Source organism: Cryptomeria japonica, chromosome 2, assembly GCF_030272615.1.
Source record: "Cryptomeria japonica chromosome 2, Sugi_1.0, whole genome shotgun sequence".
NCBI lineage: Eukaryota > Viridiplantae > Streptophyta > Pinopsida > Cupressales > Cupressaceae > Cryptomeria > Cryptomeria japonica.
Window position 1 is genome coordinate 262,000,530 of NC_081406.1, and position 23,024 is coordinate 262,023,553.

A 23,024-nucleotide genomic window follows, 5' to 3' on the forward strand; every position below is an offset into this window, starting at 1 on the left:
TTCCTTTTTTCATACTGAACTATGTCATTCCTTTGTGACTCTTTTCTTGATTGACCTTACATGTCACCTTATGTTCATGTACTCAAATCATTTTGTTTATATATATCTCTGAGATGATGATCTGTTCATGCTTCGATCATACAAACATGTTTTATTGAATGAATAAACATAGAAATTATTTCATTGGATATTCTTCCTCAAAATCATACAAAATCTTTAAATGCAATTTCCAATGTAGTAACGGTTTCATCTTCTCGAACTATGTAACACGTTTCACATGAGTGTCCAGGTTCATTGAATCTGGTAACACGTTTTCACTCGGTTCAGATTAACTCGGTATACCTTCTTTGCTGCTCTGTAAACATATAAACCTTACTCGGTAGACAATCTACATATGTCTCGGTTCACAGCTCGGTGTGTATCAACTCGGTGACTTGTCTTTCTTCTGTAACCGACACTGGTGACCTTGGTGTTTACCGACTGGACTTTTCAGTAGTATTAACCGACTAGAGTATATAGAATGACTCTGGGCATAAAACTAATGACAACTTAGTAAATAGCAACAATCTCCCCTTTTGACATTAGTTTGGTATGTTTGACAAAACTCCTTTCAAAGTCATAATACAAAATCTATATACTTGCAAAATAAACTGAAATGTCAGTATATACAATGTTCAAATACATACTCAAATACATACTCCCCTTATCAATACTCTGTACATAACTTGATATTCCATGCTTTGTATTTCCATGCTTTTGATGTTACAAGCTCCTAATGTTCCATGCTCCCCCTGACAATTTCAACTGTACACTTAGATACTTTGTATACTCAGATATTCATGCTCGGTCATGTGTTCGGTACACCCCCCCTTTTTGACAAACATCAAAACTAGTTACCATTTGGTGGGGGCAACTGATCAAAAATAGATTTATACTTTGTACGAGCTTCTGTAATAGTGTTCTTAAGGGCATCCTTGACACTTTCCAGTATTGTAATCTAAGTTGTAATATCAGCTGATAGTGTGATCGAACCATCTAAAGTGCTTCCCTCGACTTGAGTTGACAATTTGGTAGCTCGGTTGATCTTCTCTTGAACTGACGATAAATGGGGAATAAATAATGTTTGAAGAGTCATGATATCCATCCTTATGTTATGCTCTTCATTCCAAAGTTCTAACTATTGAGCCATAAGTGTTTGTAGCCTTGAATAAAAATTTTGAAGAGAATTTGGCTCAGTAGTCAATTTATTTGAGAGATCGGTGATCTCCTTTTCAATGACTTCAGTCTTATTCTTGATATCTTTGATGAAGATTGAAAATGTACATAACTTCTGGAATAAATAAATAATATGCTTGAGTTGAGGGGACAACTCAGCAATGAATTCAATAAGCTTTATTTTACCTATAGCAATTTCTTTCTGCACTTCTTCAATCATCTTGGCAGTTAGCTCTTTTTCCTTCAATTTGCTAAGGTATTCTGATGCTTCTACTCCAGATTCCTCCAGTTGAGTGAGTAGTTCATCCAGTTGCACATGGATGACAACATCTTTATTGATGGTAGCTTCATGTATCATATCTGTCAATAATGTTTTGACCTTCTAAAGTACTCGGTTCTTCTATTGAATAGCTATTTGTCTTTCCTGCTCTGCTTTGGCTTTACAAAGCTCACCGAATTCTATCAGTGCTTGCCCTTTCAATTTTGTTAGGTCAAAATTCGGTAGCACAATAGGCTTTGATAGATCTACCTTAAAACTGTGTCATTTTTCTTTCTTCTCCTTTGATGATGCTTTTGTCGATTGAATGGGTACAATGGCTTTGGAGACTTGTCCTTCCTTGGTATGTTGCTCAGTAGAGGCAACACTTTTGTCGGTTCCTGTAGCCGTTGTTGTATCCTTCGGTGTTTCCTTGCTTGAAGTATCAGTGGCAACTATCTCGGTGCTTGAAGGAACTTGAGAAGTTGGCTCGTCGGTGGTCTGAGAGGTAGGTTCATCTTGTTTAATCTTTGGAGCCTCTGTGCCTTCATCTGTGTCCTAAGGTTTCTTGGCTGAGACTTGTTGAGTGAGCGGAGGATAGGACTTGACCTGTTCCAAAACTGATTCACTTGACACCAGTTTGGCATAGGTGCTTCCTTCTATCATCTCTCCTTCCTATGCTTTAGTGTCTATGACATCCTCATCTATCTGAATAGTGGAAGCAGGATCTTGCTCGGTGATGTCAACTATTTCTCCTTCACCTTTTGGCTCTTCAGTCTGAATCCTGAATATCTTCTTCCATTTCTCTTTGGTTTCATTTTCAACTTCTAGATATAGTCCATTCATCATTTTTAAGGCCCTTTGTTTTACTTGAAAATTTGTCTGGTAGTTTTTCAAGTGATCTCTTATTTCCTTTACCAACATATCTGGAAAGAGATGTACCAAAAATCTTTCTCTTATTCGCTTCTCTGATTCCATAGCATACTTCCATCTATTATCAATATGTGAGTATAATGCCTCTGGAAGAAAACCAGTCACTTCCAATGGAACTACTCGAAATTTGAGAAGTGTACTAATTACAGTCTCTTCTATTTTCCTCTTCTCTTCATCTGTTCTAGTATCATATTTTACATATCTAAATGACCCAAATCCACCATATTCCTTCAATTTTGCACAAAAATTGTCGACACTATGTACATCTTCCTTTGTGCTTTTTACAATCTGAAGTTTATTTACATCTTCCGACTCTGCGTCACTTTCCAAAATTAGTTTTATGTTCCTTTCTATAAGTTTTTGTAACCTTAGGTATTTCTACATTCTTTTGCTTCTTACCGGGTGACACAACAGATGATCTAGTGTTTGGTCGCTTTACTGGTGGGGTCGGTGATACCTTGGTTGCATCCTGTTTCTTTCTCTTCAAAATTTTTCCCTTTGGCAACTCGATGCTCAAAGTAATTGTTGCTTCTTGAGCTTCAAACTCTTCTTCGATTGAAAGTTGATCACTCCTAGTAGGAGTGGAGGTAGAACCTTCTCCAAACCTTTCAGTTAAGTCCTTGATCATTCTTGTGGCTTTCCTAGTAGCCTTTGGTACAAGTATGCTCATTTTTACTTTTTCTTTCACCTCTTCATAGGTGCCATATCTTATCTCGGTAGCATGCCTTGGAAGTGCTAAGAAGGCATCTATCTGTTGTTGAGCAATGTCGAAATCTCTCTCATAACCCATAGGCGGTAGTGATTGAGTCTTGGGTTCTACTGCATTGACATAACAGTAGTCTGTATCCAACTCAAAACATATGGTATCCTTGTATTTTTCCACTAGCTGAGGTGGAAACCTGTACCTGCTATGCATCTTTTCCTATAATTTGTTGAAGTAGTCATCCATTATCATATTGAAATTATCACCTAGCTAATTGATGAAATCATTTATTTGATGGGTGATAGGTCGGTGTAATTCCCAAACAACGTTACCGACTGATGGAAAGAATTTATGAAAATAGAAGAACATACACACTAGGAGTGACCCAAACTTTAGTGTGTTAGCAGTATTATTCTTCTTCGGTTTCCTTATTGTATTTAGATTTTCAAATAGATTCTTCAACAACACTTCACATAAATCAATTTGCATACCCCTTTTAACAATTTTATAGGCCAAATCTACAGCTGCACATGGTACACTATTTTCTCTTGCCGACTGAAAGAAACAATAACCAATAACTCTAATAGCAAAATTAAGTTCTGCATTTGTCACATTGTTCAACTTAAGACCTCTGCTATCAGACTCAAGACCTGTTAATGTTATCAATTCCTTCTGTGAAATCATCTTCTGTGCTCAGGCATGGTCAAATATAGGGTATTTGGTTATTATGTGAATAATCTCCTTGGTGATCTTGAAAGGTTGTTCCTCTAGCCACATCAAATCATCATGTACTCGGCTCAAGACAAATTTGACCCATTGGGGTTTGAAGACTTGAGGATAGGTTAGGGCTTCGGTTAATCCCTTGACTTTGATATGCTCAAACTTGCTATCCAGATTTCCATCGGTGCACAATTTATCATACATATCCTTAGTCTCAGTATGACCTAGCTCATCAACTCTGTACTTGGTATAAAATCTAACATCTTCTATCAACAGAACCCTATCCGGAATAAGAGAAAATGCAGTTTTCTCATCGGGTTCGGAAGACACTTTGGGAGGTAAGGTGAATTTTAGTGTAGGCTTCTCAATGGTTTCTACTACAACAAGTTTCTGAACTTTGGGGGACATTTCAAATTGAGATTCTACTTACAAAGTAGCTTAGGGTTTCAAATAACCAGAAAACACTTTCAACTTAGTAAATACTTTGCAAATATTCACAACTTGACTTGATTGGTTAACTGCTGAAAATGTGGTTTTAGATTTGCTAAATACCTTGAATTCGCTCTTGGGAATGTTTGATCACCTTTTAAGTCGCTCTGCTCTACTCTTTGAAAAATGGTAAGTGAAAAATGACCGCGCTCAATACTTTTAATACCTCCTTTTGACCTTATCGGGATTCGTGTGGTTAGGTAAAATAGGCATTAAATGCACTTGGTTTCCCTTTATCGACTAACTCTCTTATTATCTTTTTACCGAGTAGACAAGCTTACTAGTTTTACCGACTTCCCTAGTAAACCAAAAGACTAGATAATTTTTTGAACTTGCTATTGCATCTTAGCTATGCAAATTTTGAGTTTAAGTGCACGAATACATAGGAAATGTTAAGATCTAACCTTTGAGAATGCAGTCCCTCCATACCTTTATTGACTAATCCATAGTAGATGCACCTAACTCGGTAGGTAAGGTGCTTCCTTCATTAGTTGACACATTTTCCTTCTTTTTCCAAAATTTCTGTAATTTGCTTCTTATCTCCTCAGTATCCCCTCTCGGTTGGTCTCTGCAGTCTTTAGCTATGTGTCCAACTTTGTGATAATTAAAACATGCCATTCCTAGATTTCTTCATGATCTCCAATTGTTCATTCCAAACCTTATCATATAATTTGCACTTATATGTCCATATCTTCCACAACATTCACACCAAATTCTTGTATTGGAATCCCATGGTACTGAAGTATATTGTCGATTGAGATTTGTGACAGTTCGGTAGCTTCTAGTGTTTGCTCGGTGTGGAATCCTCATATTGTTTTCTGCTTAAACCAACATTTCTTGGTATTGTGTCCATATCTATTGCAATTTTTGCAAAACCCTTTGTATTTTGCCTTCTCATAATTGTTGACAGACTTTGTTATACATTGCTTAGATGTGTGACCATACTTATTGCAATTGTAACAATATCCATAAAACCTAGTAACATCTGGTTGCTTAACTTTTCTGATTCGGCAAACATTGGCAGTATGTCCTTGTTTTCCACAGTAGTTGAAAATAGGCTTCTTGTCCTTGATGTTCTCTTTGTTTCCAGCTTGCTTGGATGATTCTCCTTTCTTGATAGTGTTGATCCCTTTCTCGGTAGAGTTGTTTCCTTTGTAACCAAGTCCTGCATTTTTGTTGGGTTTTCTCATATTCAGTTGCTCATCCAACATTTTTGAGGCTTCATGGCTTTTCCTCAATGTTTCTTTTGACTTCTTTTCTACTTCCAGTTCATAGATCAATCTTGATATTTCAAGTTTCAATGCTTGGTTCTCATTTTCTGTTAGTGTAGCTTCATGATGTGCATAGTCCAATTGATCAGACAGATTATGTTGAACTACAGTCATCCTTGATATTTCATCATTCTTTGCAGTCACCATTGCTTCTAGCTCTTGTTTTTCTCTTTCTATAGTTCATTTATTATCTTCAGTTGCTCTCAATGCATCAAGATTTTCAGTCATCCATGTGCTAAAATACTCATGTTCCCTTCTCATTGCTTTTAGTTGTTCACTAAGTGCTTTGTTCTTTTCTTTCAATTCTGCAATCATTTCTTCAGATTCTTCTGATATGCTATTCTCAGATGATGTCTCAATTTGTTCCACCAACTCTTGTGAGTCCTGTAAATCATCAGACAACCTTCTTTTGACTTTCAATGATCTCTGCATTTGCCTTTGCATATTTGCAATCATTTGATTAGCATGATCCAATTCTTATTGAAGATTCACAATCCTGCAAGATTGTTTATAGCCTTCCATTGATAGGATCTTTCTCTTTAGGCTGTTAGACCCTTTACCAAGAGTAAAGCTCTGATACCAGTTGTTAGGTCTTACTTGGAAGGCTAATGTACTGAGAGGGGAAGGGTGAATCAGTACTTCAAAATTTTTCTTGAAAAATAGTTTTACTGATAAACACAAACTATGTATTGCTGATCTCAAAGATATAAAATACTGAAACATAATCATAAAGATAACATGCATCAAAATATCACTCCATAACACAATGATTTTTGGTCACGCAGAAACTCTTGGTTAGAGAGAAAAACTGCAGTGGGGATGGCACCCACAACTTCACTACTGCAGTGCTCAAGATTGCTCGGTTAGAGCTACATGTTTAGCCATTTTTGATAGCTTACCCTGTTAGGAGTATAAAGATCTTTAGATTAACCTTGCTAAAGGATTTTACAAACACTTCTACAAAATGTTGTACCTGGTTAAAGGCTTTACAATTTATAGACTTTATTAGAGTCTTTTACCCTGTTAAAGGTTTCTTTTACAACTTAATATTTCAATCAAAATCCTTACAAAATATCTGCAACTTCACATTTGAAATGTTATATCAGACTCTATGTGCTCAATATAAAATTACCTTGTTCATAGCATTCCTCGGTAATTGATAAATCAACTCGGTAACCACTTCTGTATACTCTGTCCTCTTAAACTATTCTCTGAAATCTTCTCGGTAACCTGTGATTATCTCTGTCAATCTTCTTTTTTTCATACTGAACTATGTCATTCCTTTGTGTCTCTTTTCTTGATTGACCTTACATGTCACCTTATGTTCATGTACTCAAATCATTCTGTTTATATAGATCTCTGAGATGATGATTTGTTCATGCTTCGATCATACAAACATGTTTTATTGAATAAATAAACATAGAAATTATTTCATTGGATATTCTTCCTCAAAATCATACAAAATCTTTAAATTCAATTTCCAATGTAGTAACGGTTTCATCTTCTCGAGCTATGTAACACGTTTCACATGAGTGTCCAGGTTCATTGAATCTGGTAACTGGTTTTCACTTGGTTCAGATTAACTCGGTATACCTTCTTTATTGCTCAATAAACATATAAACCTTACTTAGTAGACATTCTGCATATGTCTCGGTTCACAGCTCGGTGTGTATCAACTCGGTGACTTGTCTTTCTTTTGTAACCAACACTGGTGACCTTGGTGTTTACCGACTAGACTTTTCGGTAGTATTAATCGACTAGAGTATATAGAATGACTTTGGGCATAAAATTAATGACAACTTAGTAAATAGCAACAAGTGATATATCTGTTGTTGAAATGTAGAGGACGAGTGGCTTCCCTCCTATTGGTGGTACTAGAACTGGTGGGTTCATTAGATACTGCTTGATTTTATAAAAGGATTCGACACATTCGGCTTCCCATTTCAATGGTATATTTTTATGTAGCAAATGATTGAATGGGAGACTTTTATCTGCTAGTTGAGTGATAAATCACCTGATTGATTGGAGTCATTCTTGTAGAGATCTAAGCTGGCTGATGTTCTTTGGTGGTGGCATCTCCATAATGGCTTGTACCTTTGTTGGATCCACTTCAATACCTTTAGCTGAAACTATGCAGCCTAGTAATTTGCCTGATGTAACCCTAAAGACACACTTCTTAGGGTTGAGCCTGACTTGGAATTTTTCCAATCTATCAAAAATCTTTCTAAGATGCTTAGATGTTCTGCTCTGGTGAAGGATTTAGCTAGTAAATCATCTACATAGTCTTCCATGAAGGTATGCATCATGCCATGAAAGATTATTGTCATTGCTCATTGATAGGTTGCTCCTGCATTCTTTAAGCCAAAAGGTATGACATTCCAACAGTATGTTCCCCATGGACAGGTAAACGTTGTTCTATCTTGATCCTCTGGGGCTATCTTGATTTGATTATAGCCTGAAAAACTATCCATTAGTGATAGCATTGCATGGCCTACTGTGAGGTTTACAATTATGTCGATACTGGGCAAAGGAAAGTCGTCCTTTGGACAGGCTTTGTTGATATCTCTGAAATCAGTACATATTCTGATACTGCCATCTGGTTTTGATACTGGTACAATGTTGGAAATCCATTCAGCATAGTCGATGGGTTGGATAAATCTAACGTCTAATAGTTTCTTTAGCTCGGCTTTGACCATGAGTGCTACATGTGGATTCATCTTTCTTAGTTTTTGCTTGACTGGCTTAGCTCCTAGAGAAATGGACAAGTGATGCATGATTAATTGTGGATCAATCCCGGGCATATCTGCATATGACCAAGCAAAGTTAATTTTCTTTTCTTTAAAAAATTTAATAAATTCTGATCTTTCTTCCTCCGTCAGAGATTCTGCAAGGTGTATAGTTTTGGTTGCTTATGTAGTACCAATGTTGATTGATTGAGTGGGATCAATCAATATGGGTGATCGCTCGTGATAATGCTCAGGAAGAGTGTCAAGACTCCCATCCTTAGGTGCCTTACAAAGGTTTTCACCCTCAGATGTGTCCTTTATTTTTACTTTTGTGTGATCTATTGCTGCCATTGACTGGTTTTCAGCAATAGATCTTTTAGTTTGCTTATTTCTGTGACTGAGAGACTTGGCACTCCCCTGGTTGTAGACATTGTTACTTTGTTCACTAGTAGAGTCTATTTCTGGGTTAACGGTACATAAGTAATGGATAATGGATTCGTCAGTTGGGAAAATTGGTATATCTTGAGTCCCAGGTTCATCCCAGTCTATGAGGTCTGGAAAGACAAGTGGTAAAGAGTCATTAGGTGGATCAAGTTCGACTGTTGTAAGTGTCAGGACGGAGGTATCATTGTGATTGGCCGGGGTGTTAAAGAAGTTAAGGATTTTGTCGAGGTCTTTGATGGTGTCATCTTCCGTATAGATTTGCGCATAATGTTGCTGCTCTTTTTCCTTGGCATCATAGATATTTTGTGGACCAAATTCAAGTGGTCTAGATTATGTGCCACGTTCTTCTTGAGAGATGGGTGTATTACTGTCATTTGCACAAATATCTTCAGTAACATTAGAACAACTGCCCGATTCATATTCATTGGAATCAGTCTCAGAGGTATTATCCCAGATTCTAGCAGTGTTGTGAACTGGTATGTTGTAGGGTGAGAGCAGGTCTTTGATAATTGAGACAAGTTTGATAGTTTTCTTTGATTCTGTGTCAGATCCTGCTTCCACTCTTTGCATTTGTTCATATACTGTCTCTCCTTGGGGAGGAATGATGTAATCAAAAGGTGATTCTTCTTTGTGGGATATTGGTTCTTGAACATGTTGTGCTTCTGCAGTATATGCTTCCTTCTTTTGATTGATAGGCTACTTTTGACATTGCTTTCATTCTTGATGTTCACATTCTTTACATATTGTCTCAGCTGACTCAAATAGTGCCTCCTGCCAGGAGTCTTCTTTGTATATCTTCTTTGCTTTCCATTGAGGTTTTTGATATTTGTGTGGTGCCCTCCTTGGTAGAAGAGTGAGTTCAAAGCCCAGTCCCTTTTTATCTTTACTGAATTGTGAAGGAGGATCCAATGGTTCTGTGACGCCTTCCCGATGCTTACCAATAGGTCCTTTGCCATTGTATCCCATTTGCTGCGATTAAGTAGCCTTTTCCATAGAGGTGTGTGGGTATAGCTACTTCCATAGTAGTTGCTCTGTCTTCTTCCTCATCTTTGTATAGCCAACTAAGGATGTCCTTTTCCTCGGATTCATGTGCTAGAGTGCCAAGTTGGATGAATGTGCCATCGAACTTGGTGATGGGATGAGTTGCTTGATGTGTTGATGTTGTAGGTAATCCATGAGATCTAGGTGATGTTGGTAAGTTGGCCAAACACATAGGTTCCAAAGAGTATTCTCCCATGCCTTGTTCTTTGATTTTCATTTTTTGCTTGAAATCCATAGATAATGATTTAGACTTTTCTTGTTGAAGATCTGGTGTTGAGGCATTTTGTTTCTCTGTATTATGTGGAACCAAGTTGTCTTGGGCTGCCTCCATAGCCTTACAATGCTGAAATGGATTATGACCAGCTCATATAGAAACCTCCTGCCCATTGTAGGGGAATTTGACACACTGGTGATATGTGGAGGGTACTACTTGCATTTCATGTATCTAGGGTCGACCCAATAAGATATTGTATGTGAGGTCTATGTCTAAGACTTGACACATGGTATCCTTTTGTATCGGTCCTACCTGAATTGGCAGCACCACTGTTCCTTTAGATGATCTTTCTTCATCGTCATATGCCTTTTTAGTGATCTTTTTGCATGGATCAATAGACTCCTCAGAGAAGCCTAATGCACAGATAAGTTTTAAGGTACAAATATTAAGTCCAGCTCCTCCATCTATTAATACTCATTTAACTCGGTGTTTATAGACCATGACTTCAATATGGAGTGGAGTATTACGTGGATGGCTCAATGAGATATTATCATGCTCAGAAAAAGTAAGGTTATGAGGCCCTATCATATGAGCCACCATGGTTTGGAATTTGTCAGAATCCAGATCTTGAGGTACATTTGTTTCCAATAATGCTTGTTCCAATATGTCTTTGTGTTTTGGCGAAAGTTTCAGCAACTCAAGTATAGATATTTGAGCAGGAGTTTTGCGTAGTTGACTGACTAGATCATATTGAATTTTGGGTATGGTGTTTGTTGTTGACATATGTCCCTTCAATAAATATTTTTGAGCTCTGGTTGTTACGTTGATGGATTCATGTTCACGCCTGTCTTTGATTGTGATAACATTGACTTGATTGTCCTCAGCTGATATGTGATTGATGGTGTTATTGTATATGTGATTGATACGAGCTCCATGTGTATCGTCTGAGGTTGAAGCTCCATCCTTGTTGTAGGTTGGAAGAGGATTTTTGAAAGCTCTGTGGTCACCATTTGTTTTGAGACCATCGACTATTAAATCACCTCTATCGATCATGTCCTGAACAATTTTTTTCAGCCTCATGCAATCATTTGTTTGACGACCTTTGTTGCGATGAAAATCACAAAAGTGTGAGTCATTCCACCAAGGTGGTTTGATTTGTGGTTCAAAGTTGCTGATTGCGAGTAAAGAGATAATTTTGTTTGCTAGGAGTTCTCTGAATGCTGACACTAGTGATTGCCCTAGTGGTGTATAAATACATTTCGAAAAGTTATTTGTGTTACCCTGTGAGTTTGGATTAGGTCCTCTATTGGTGTTATTGTTTTGGGTATTGTTGGTGTTGTTTGTGTTGAGTTGATCTTGATTGGTATTTGGTGCATAAGCGTTAGTGCCTAGGTTAGCACCTTTGGGATTCTTTGTAACTTGAGGATTACCTAATAATGTGAGCACAGGTTGCTTTGATTTTGGATCATTTGATTCAGTTTCTCCTTCATTTCCATTGTTTTTGTTTCTGGTCCAGAATCTGGATTTGTCCAAGCTGTTGTTGTTTTGGTTGTTGTAATTGGATGAACTTGTTCCTTCTTTGAAAAATTTCAACATTCCCTTTTTGACACATGCTTCTTCTACTTAGATGCCATTCTCAATTAATTTAGCAAAAGATGGTATGCATTGGAGTTTGAGTCTGTAACTCATCTCACTATTCAAGTTGTCGATGAAAATTTCCATCTTTTCCTTTTCGGGTACATCACGAGGATATCTTGAAACCATACGCCGCCAACGTTGAAGGAATACCATGAATGTTTCATTGTTTTTATGTTTGGTATTACAGACGTCTAACATGGTGATAGCATGTTGAATGTTATAGGAATATTGAGTTATGAATTTGTTGACTAGTTCATCGAATGATCTGACGGGAGGTGTGATTTTGGATAACCATTCCATTGTTTGTCCTCCAGGGCTTCTTGGGAATAACCTCATCAAATAGGTATCATCGTGAGAAAATTCAAGACTCATTGTACATAATTCTTGAACATGATCATGGGGATCACTTTTCCCATCATATTTGTCAAATTTGGGAACATCTCAGTTTGGAGGAAAAGGTACCATGTTCAATCTTCTGTCAAACGGATAAGGACAAATTTTAGTTAATGAATACCGTACTGTTGTCCCTTGTTGCATGTCTTGCATTTGTCTTTGTAATATTTGCATTTGTTGAGTAAGAGCAATCAAAGGTGCATTATTTTGCTAAGGGAAGAATTCTTCCCTTGCATTAATTCTAGGCTGAAATGGTGTATGGAACGGTATGTTTTGCTCGGGGATGTTTTGCTTAGGTATATTTTGTTCAGGGATATTTTGCTCAGGGTCACATGCTTATTCCTCTCTTTGTTGTTCTTGATATTTGTAATGTTGAGATCTTGATTTAAAAATGTCCATGTCAAAGTCTTCAGGAATTTTAACTCCTTTGCTTGTGAGCATGAGTAGGTATTTTTCTTTGTCATTTTCCACAAGTTTTTGAAATGAAGCACTCTCTTGACATTCTTGAAGAAGTTCTTCAGAAATTTCGGTGTCCTCTAGATTTGGACGCTTAAAAGGATTTGATAATCTCCAATTCATGCTGGTTTCCGGTTGCATTTTGCTCTATTTGCTTCGTTGAGAGCGAGTAATGACGAGCATCTAGTAGAAGCTCTCTGTGACAAAGGGAACGAACTCTTCTTCAATGTTTGACTCAGGGGTTGGTGGTTCAAATCGGGGTATGTTATAAGTGATGCACTCTTCGGGAAAGAAGGTCGGAATGATCTTCCCTCCTTGATTTATGTGTTGACTGAATGCTAATTTTTGACAGAATGCCCTACTCCTCAAGGGTTCCTTGTCAAATTTGTTTGTTTTGTTTTGAAGATATAATCGTATATGACGAAGGCATGTTCGATGAGATTTGAATGGTTGACGATTTATATATAAAAATTTATTTCTTTTGGCAAATTTCGAAGAGCTTGGTTGTTGTTTCTTCAACTTAGTGTTATGATAAATATTCCTTCTTCTTAGAATATGAGGATTAGTCATGCACACGCGATCAATGGTTTCCTTTTATTTGTTTTGGATTTAGTTTAGCTTGTTTTGGAAACTCAAGTTCTACTTTATCAAAGTGAAGGTTTAGATGCCCCCTCATGACAAAGTGCATCAAATGATATGGAATATGAGCTTTCCTGGTATGGAAACTCGATTTGACAACTTAGAGTTTTAAACAAGTGTGTTTTGGGATAAAAATTCGTTTGATTTAAAGGACCTATTTGCTACTTGCGATGATGTTTTCTTGATTTTGATAGGAGAGATATGTTTATCTTGTGACTAGTTTTAGATTTTTAGACAACTTTGCTTGACAAAAACTTGCTTTTAGAAATAGCTTTTGATACTCTATTTTTGGTTTTTTGATTGATGAAGTTCAGGTTGATGAAGGGAAGCTTCCGAAATTGTTCTCAAAATTTTCAAAATTGACCTCTGTTTTGCCCCTTGTTTTTCTAGGTTTTGACTACGTACTGAAACAGAGACGCAATGCGCTATGAAAACTTCTCTATGTGCTATAGAAAAGACTCTACGCACTACGCTGCCACATGATACACGCTAACTAGTTAATTTTTTTTAGCTTTGGTTTAAAAGGCCATGCGCTAATATGGGCCTTCTATGCGCTAACAGGTAAACCCTATGCGCTAAAGTTTGACTTCTACGCGCTAAGCTGATGCTTCAACGCGCTAAACTATTTTCAAGACACGCTAACTACCACTACTTATTTTTAGATCCGGGTGAAGCACTACTGTTAAGACTTGACACACTAAAGAGAAGGTTTAATGGGTTAAAAGATGGTTCCTACGCGCTAAACTGCCTTGAAAATATTGACTTGGTTTCTTTTCAGTAATTTTGGAATTTTTGCCTTGAGTTTTTAGTGTTGATAGATGATTTTTTGAAGTAACAAATGAAAGCACGACACCAAAGAGACAACCATTTTGCTTAATCTAAACAATAAGTGTATGTTCTGTGAGGATGTGTTCAAATCCCCAATGTTTCAACAGGTTTAGATACAACATGCATTTCAATCAGACTCTTTATTCAAGGGTCATAAGCAATATTATAGCCCACTAGTTTCGATGCTCCGTCAGCTCAAACAGCCGTGTCACCCCCTAGGGGGTGCCCGTTTTTTTGCCTTTTGCCAGAAATTAACCCAAAGTGAATTGCTTCACAATTGAGTAGTTATCTTGGGAGATATATGGTGAGCGATCTTGGAGACGGATTCTTCCCCACCCTTGCACTATGATATTACAAATGTCTAGTTACTGACTCGGCTCAAAATTTCTATGCTAAGGTTTGTAATCAAGCTTCCTGTTCGGCCGTCAGTGATAAACTCCCTCAGGAGGCTTCCCAATCTTTAGAACAAAGGCTTTGCGTATCTCAAGGATACTGGGGGAAGGCTAATCACTGCGCGCAACCATTGAAAAGGAATTTCATCACTTTCCACTTTTGATTATAGTGGGTTGGAACACTTGGCTTCAAAGTTGTTTCCTACTTAGGTCGTTCCCTTCACACTGGCCAAAGATGGCTTTAAGAGTTTTTCAACCCCTTGGGAAGGCAGGCCTGCTAAAGGATTTATTGCTTGAATTAAAGAAAGCTTTAAGAGTGGTTTGAATTTTTGATCACCCAATTAAGGGGAGAGCATATACCTTCCACTTTCAAGACAAAGCACACAAGTTCTTTTTAGCCCTTCAAAGCAATGATTTGTTAATCATATATGGAGATGTTGTTCCATGAAAACATGGTGTTCTTTTTAACTTTTCAAGGCAATGATTTTCTAATCTGAAAAGAAGAACTTGGTCAACAAAATGAACATGATGTTTCGTCAACAAAAGAAATTGAGTGAAAGGGGAAGATCTTCCCTCTTTATTTGCAAAACAAAAGACTTTTGGGTCTGTGTGATTCTTTTCCTTGCTAAAACCTAAAATGGATCCTTTTATACACCAAAGGATGGTGAAGTTCTTTTTAATCCATTTGTTTGCAAAACTTGAAAAAAAAATTTGATTTGTTCTTTTTAAAACCCAATTAAAATTTTTTCTCTCCTAGAAAAGCAAGGAAAAATTTGTTTTGTGGTTCTTTTTAAAGCCCAAACAAAAGTGAGTTCAATTTTAACAAGAATCAAAAGAAGTTTATATCTTAACTAACTTAACTAAGTTAGTAAAAACTTAAACTATTTAATGATCCTAAAATTAAGCTCCTATCTGCAAGAAATTTGTTAGAACCCTGCAAAATAACAAGTAAAATTGTTAGAAAATCTGTGGACTTCAACAAGTCTAATTTTTTACATTCGGTTACAGTTTTTTGGTTTTGCCTCTATCTATGATGCGCTACAGAACAAACTGCACGCGCTACTGTATAGTCAGGATGTGCTATCAGACAGACCCGATGCGCTAAGCTATTTTCCAAATGTGCTAAGCTGTTATTCTTCCATGCCGAGACCTATAGGAAAAAGTTGGTGAGGATGATGCGCTAAAGTATAATCTTCACGCGTTGGGAAATGAGTCCCATGCCCCAAACAGTGAGTCGGATGCGCTAAAAGGGTCACCAGATGCGCTAAGGGATGTTCCCTACGCACTGATTCCTGTTTCCCGCGTACCTGCACAAGTTTTTATTTTTAAAAACCGATTTGATTAATGGGGTAGGGCCCCACGGTGGGTGCCAAAAATGTATGCGGGAAAAGTAGGGCGATGAAACTTAAAATGTGAAAAATAAAGCACAAAGAGGCTTGTCCACACACCCACATGACTTCTTGGTGCAAGCTATGGAGTCATGAAGAATGACTCAACTTCCCAAGGTTGGTTCCATGGTTCTCTATCTTACAAGGTTCCTCCAGCCAATGCCTTTGCTCTCAGATCACTGAGCAAAGTGGCTTAGGGATGACAAATGCAAGAACGAGGGATGCTTATGATTGATTTAGTTATGAAAATGCATCCTATCTATGCATGATTCTACAAATGCAATAAACTAGATTAGTAGCAATACTATCCTAACATGATATACTAGTTTATGAGTTAAGCTAATGATAAAGGAAATAGTCTAAAATGCTTATTATATTTATTCCTATTACAAAGAGAAGCTAGATGTGTTAATAAAATTGAGCATAAATGAGATACTAAAAGCTTGCATGGATCCTTAAAATGGAGGAATGAGAGCTCTATTTATAGTGAAAATAGGGCAATGGATGGTCAGGATTGAAAGAGTTAATCAAGGGTCAAGTTTGAAAGTTGTCAATCCATGTTTTCAAGTCTCACAAATGAAATGGTGACAATTGTCAACATAAGGCTGGTTGAGAGGAGAGGTACGAAGCATTAAATACTTGAGAAGACCTCATGGTTACCCTAGGAGGTAAGGGTTAAGGTTAGGTTAGGGTTATCCATTGGATAAAACTTTTACCCAAGGGATAAACTCTTGTGCAAAGGTTAAAGAAATAACCATGGTCAAATCAATAAATGCTTGATGAGATCCTTGGGTTAGATGGAGTTTAAGTTAGTCAAAAAGTCTCTAACCATGCTACTAAGGGTTAGTTAACCATTAATGGTTTGAAGACTTTGGGGACAAATTTGTAAGAGTCCTTCCAAATTTGGGGGTATTCAACAAGTTAGCTTGTTGAATGGATAAAGGCTTTAATGCCTTTTGAAGACTTTACTCCAAATTTGAGAAGTGACCTCCTCAAATTTAGGGAAAGGGGATAATGGATGGGTTTAGGTTAATTGATTAGGATTAGATGGATTCTAGAAGAGATTAGGAATAGGGTTTAGGATGCAAGTGGGAGATGTAGTAAAATGCAAGTGGATGAGGGAAAATAGATTAAAATAAATTGCTTTATTTCAATTTGGTTGCAATTTGGGAAATTGAATAAATTAGATTTATTCAATTTGAGGTAAACTATTAATTAAATGTAAATTTAATTAAAAGGTAAGAAGAAGGGTTTTAATTAAATAAAATGATTTATTCAATTAAATGACATAAAGGGCTTAAGTGAATTTAACTAAATAAATTGAATAATTTACTTAATTAAATAGAGGAATGTAGGTGATTTAGTTAAATTAGATTTAACTAAAATAGAGGAATGAACATAAAATATTCATTTAAGAATATGGTCATTTTTATACATCTACATTTTGCCCCTCTTTGAAGTGACGTGTGTGCACATGTTGATTCAAAGAAAATGATGTGTCGTCATGATTTAGTTATGATCAATTTTTATTTTATTTTTTTATGTCGTTTTGAGATTTTCATGTCGTGCCCCAGATTTGATAAATGATGTTGATAATGCCCCCTCGGGAGATGAATCAAAAATTTTGAAAATTTGATTTTGATTTAGATAATTTTGATAAATTTCATTGCATTGTAAAATTTTGTCTATGTTGAATGTGGTAATTTGATTCATCTCCCGATATTGCCATTTGGTAGGGTTGTAGGAGATACTGCGAGCAATTTTATGCGTCCCTCCATGTAACCCTAATTTTGATTTACCCTATATAAAGGGAAAAGTGATTTCTTTTCTCTCATTTGTGCTTGTTGACTTTGGAGAAAGTGATTTTTGGAGAGAAGTCAACATGCCAGTTCCTTATGCTTCGCATCGATTTGAGCGCATTCAAAGGTATCGAAGGCCTATCACGTATGGAACACCAGTAAGTAAACCTTTTTGACCCCTTTTGGATTTTTTATTTTGTCATTTTTTTATCTTGTTTTTGATTTTGTCACTGGATTTGGCGGTTTAGCGCGTCAGGGTCAAGAAATAGCGCATACGATAGGTTTCATAGTGCGCTGGGTATAATGAATAGGGTAGCGTCCAAAATGTGTAGGGTAGCGCATCAATAAGTTAGGGTAGCGCTTAGGGTTAGGTTAGCGCACCGGATCACAAGGTAGCGCAAAGGGTAAAACGGGTAGTGCATAGGAAATACCTAGCGCATAGGGTATCTAGGAGGTCGCATGGGTAGGGCTAGATAGCGCGTAGGTATGACCTAGCGCATAGGGATGGATATGCAGTGTAAGAACATGATAGAATAGCGCATAGGGTAGTTTAGTGCTTAGGGCTATGTTAGGTGGCGCTTTGGAAGAAAAGGGTAGTGCATAGGTTTTTGCTAGCGCATAGGGTAGATTGGGTAGCGCTTGGCAAGGACAGGGTAGCGCACGGTGAGCAGTTTAGCGCGTAGACAAAACTATATAGCATATAGGCAAAATTTGTTGGTATAGTGTGATTTGGGAATGAAGAAAATTGATAGGTTGGTGCTAGTTCTGTCGAGATTAGTGTAAATTGTTGGTATGCGTGTTTGCTATCGTTGTTTTGATAAGTTTGTCCAATATGAGTTCTGATATAACTTGATTTGATTTGTGATTTTTCAAGTTGATATAGATTTGATGCAAATTTGATATGATGTGGTTTTTGATATGAATGTGGAGCTTGAGTTGTTTTACAAGCTGCATTGATTGTGGAACTTGAGTTGTTTTACAAGTTGATATGGATGTGAAACTTGAGTTGTGTTACAAGTTGATATGAAACTTGAGTTGTGTTACAAGTTGATATGATTGTGAAACTTGAGTTGTGTTACAAGTTGATATGATTTAATGGATTGATATGATGTGGAACTTGATTTAGATTTTCAAAGTATCAAGTTTTAATATGAATTTGATTTTGATATCTATGTTTTGAGGAGGAAACTAATATTGGACTTGCTTTGCTTTTTGACAGGAGCATCTTGGAGTGGTTCAGTCGTGTGAGCAATTTTTGAGATCGTGGTCCTTGATACCACGATTGACACATGCAGATAGAGATATTATGGAGAGGTGTGGCCTGACCTTGTTGTTAGATATGCCTCAATTTATCGTGAACCGGGTTTTATTGATAACATTGGCGGAGAAGTGGCACAGTGACACGAACACCTTCCATTTGGCGACAGGCAAGATTACAGTGATGCCTGAGGATTGTTATCAGATTCTGCGGATTCCTATAGTAGGTGTATTGCTACCCTATGAGCAGACTGAGGAGGGTGGGACTGAGGCACTTCCCCAGATCTTGTAGGATGATACTGTTTGCAGGTATGAGATCCCCTGGCATGAGTTCTTGGATTTGGATTATGCTCCTTTACCATCAGTTTTGGCAGGTTTCGTAGGTGGGTTCCTATGTCTCGACCGTAGGTCAAAGGGACTAGCAGTGGGGTGGGGATTGGTTCTGGAGGATATGGTGACGCAGGGTCACCGATTTGCATGGGGGTTGGCTATGCTAGCCCATTTATACAGGGATTTACATCAGGTGGTATACCTAGGTTATGGCAGTTTATCCGTTGGAGTGACATTGCTACATGTATGAGCATGGGAGCATATTCCAAAATCACTTTTTTGGATCTTTGGGGACAGAGAGAAAGATCATACTCCTCTTGAATGCAATCAACCTCATCCATTACCCGATTGATCTCCTTGGCAATTTCTCTATTCTCTTGCTCTCTTAAATGTTTGGCCTCATAAAGATGATCATTTGCTTCAAGACGTGTCTCTTGGACACTTTTGAAAGAAAGCCTAGTGGAATCAAGCTTAATGGTGAGCTCACTAACCTCTCCCCTCAATTGCTTATTCAAAGGCAAAGTCTCATCAACAAACTTGGTGGCAACATCTCTATCATGCATCATGTGTAAGAAAACAAATTTTATTCCTTCCATTGTGTTCTTGATCATGTGCAAATCAGCAAGGGAAACATTTTGTCTACATTGGTCTCTTGGTGTCATGAAGATGAATTTTTCAACTAGGCTTCTAATTTCATCCAATCTAGATAAAGTGTGTATTTCATTTTCAGCAGACAACAACAATTCATTCTTCCAATCATAATCATGCAAGGCAAAGGTATTGTTGTTATAATGAATACCAGAATCACAACTATCACACTGGGCATCAATGTCTTCTAGGCTGCCACAAATCACCTGTGCCTCTTCTTTATCACCCTCAACAAAGAACTGTGACTCTAGATCAATGAGGTCACTACGTCTATGCTCAAGATCAGCAACATGCATTGATAAATCAGTCATGTCATCAACACCATCAATGCCATCTTTCATGTAAACATTGTTCTTTAAAACCAATACAATATTAGGATCAAATGTAAATTCATCCCATATTGGATCCTCTTCAAACTTAGTTTCTTTTACATCTGGATCCCAAATGTTAAAAGGATGGTTACTTTGTTTAGTTAAAAAGTGCTCACCATAGCTGCAGGCATCCTCCAACTTAGATCTTGAATCTTCTCTTAGTTTTCACTTCCACACATTGCTATTCTCACCAAGAGCAATGCTAGAAACAAGTGATGTTTCATCTTCCCACTGAAAAAGTGGATTGTCACATGTTTTCATTATACCTATGTCAAACAATGGATTATCATTGGAAATCACAAACTGATTTTCCAAAGAAAGTAAACTGCTGCTATGATTAATACCAAAATCTGAATCTTTTTTCATACCTATCAGTAGTGACTCCATGGCTGCCCCAAGTCTCATGTACCTCCTCTTCTTAGCTCGTCTCATCATTATTTTTAGTTAGTTGGTCAACGTCATCATCATAATCATCAAATCCCAAACTATGGTTTGTCTACTTGCCAGGATAAGGTGAAGGTGATGAAAAATGCTAGACTCATTTAGTGGCTAAGCAAAATAATTCACATCTCCTTGTGTTAATCTATCATATCTGGTTCTATAATCTCAATGACAGTATCCCCTTCAATCTTCATTTTCTCTTCCTTAGCAAACTCAACCCGCACAATAGTTCTACTTACATCTTTTGTGAAGTCATTAGTCTCAAGACCTTCATTGGATAATTCCAAATGAGGTTTCAAGACTGTTGTTTTGTTCTTATTGTCAAATCAATCCTTATCACTACCAACCGCATGCAAGTCTAGAGGAGTAATTTGGGGCTCTAACACACACTCCTCATTTCTCAAGGTTTATCCTTCAAGCTCACGGTCATCTTGATGTGTCATGTGCACTTCTCCATTAAAACCTTTGGATTTTGCAATGAATATGCCCTTTTAATGTCAGGATCTCTCATAAACGTGGTCAATTCTTGTATCAACTCAGATATAGACTTATCTATTATAGACATTCTACCAAACTCTGATATGCAACCCCAAAAAATCACAAACCAATAGGATGACAGGGAGAACTTTTCTCTGATCAATTGAATACACAAGTTGGTAGGAAAACCATCTCTGATACTACTATAATATTCCCTCTATTTTTTTTTTGTTTTTTGCAATAAGAGTTAGAAGAAAACACCATAACCCGTTAAGGTTAGAGAAATAATCCAAACTGCTGAAAGGGAACCCTTCCACCTTTTGTTCAATGAGAGCCCAATCTGGGAGGGGGAGAGCATACAATGTTCTGGGGATTGTTAGCACCATAAATCAAATTGAAATTACAATGCACCGGCGGCAAGGCAGCCCCTTCTATTTATCTAGCAAGATAGAAACTGAACTCTTGGCGGTAAACCAGCTAAGGGAAATAAGAAGAAACTGAAACTCAATCACTCTACCACGTATGTCAGTGGGAAGACATTACATTAAGCTATCACTCTACCACATATTTCAGTGGGAGGACAATTGCATAAAATTTATCACTCGACCACTTATTCAGTGGGAGGACTGAGTACATAAAATGAATTACAAAGCAAGAAGGCAGTTAAGCCAACCTCTTCCACTTATGCAGTGGGAATTACAAATAAGAACAACAAGAATGATTGACCAATACTACTAAAACAATCTTACTGTAGCGTCTTAAAATTGTGACACTTGCAATTTCGACTGCATTTGGGTCTTCAGGATGGCGGCGCAACGTTGAACCTGAATGGAGACCCCGAAACCTGTTTGCGACACCAAAATCTGCATCTTTTTGCACCTTGGCCTGATCCTTCCTTGCACCCTGCTGTCCCGGGAGGTGGGACCATGGTGCCTAGTGCCCTGGTCCTTCAAGACCATGGCGCCCAGTGCCTTGGTCCCCCAGGACCATGGCGCCCAGCGCCCTAGTCCCTGGCCCTATTTTGGGCTCGGTCTCTTGTTGGGCATCGGGTCTTTAAGTTTGCAATTTGGAAAATAATGCTTCTAGGTCGGCCTAAGGTCGGAAAAATCAGTCTCCTAACCCTAATTGACAAGTATATAAACTACATTTCCCCTCCCAGAAAAAGGGGTGGTGGTAGTGCAAGAGGCGGAAGCGATATTCAGACATTCAAGCATTCAAGCATTCCTTCAAGCAATTGAGCATTCTAAGTCTCCATTCAAGGCTAAGTGTTGCATTCAAGACAAGGATTCAACCATTGAAGAGGAGATCACCTACAACATACAAAATACAACATTCATTACACCTTCGCATGTAAGAATACAAACATTCTTACAACAAGGTATCAGTACTTGTTTACATTACAAACATTTACATTTACAACATTCTCATTTCTTGGTTAATTCCAAAACCAGGGTTTGACCTAAAGGCAATCCCCTAATCCCTAACCCCCCAATCGTCCTCTCTTTTCTGTGTGTAGGTTGCAGGTACGCGACTGTAATTGAAGATCTGGAATCCTTGTGCAGAGACGAATAGATCCCCCTTCGTTTCGCGGATTTTTCGGAGGACCTTGTGCACTCCAGGTGCCATCATCCCATCAACTTTCACTCAAATTTGCAGGACAACATCGTTTCGACATTTTACTACTAATTTCAGGTCCCTAGCTTCATCCTGTGTCCCTATCTCCGTTTATAAGCGAATCTTTCCTACTTCACATGTACTCCTAGTTCAAACCTTCTATCTACATTCTTTACAAAAGAGGGTATCCTTGATGTCTCCTCCCTTGAAACTCATTTAGAATTCAGTCTTGCCTTGTGTGGGATTGGATCTTGTGAGTTTCAACCCCTCTTTTGAATGTAAAGTCCCTCCTAAGTGAAAACCGTCAACCCTAGTGACCTCCTTTCTCCCTCCTTGGAGTG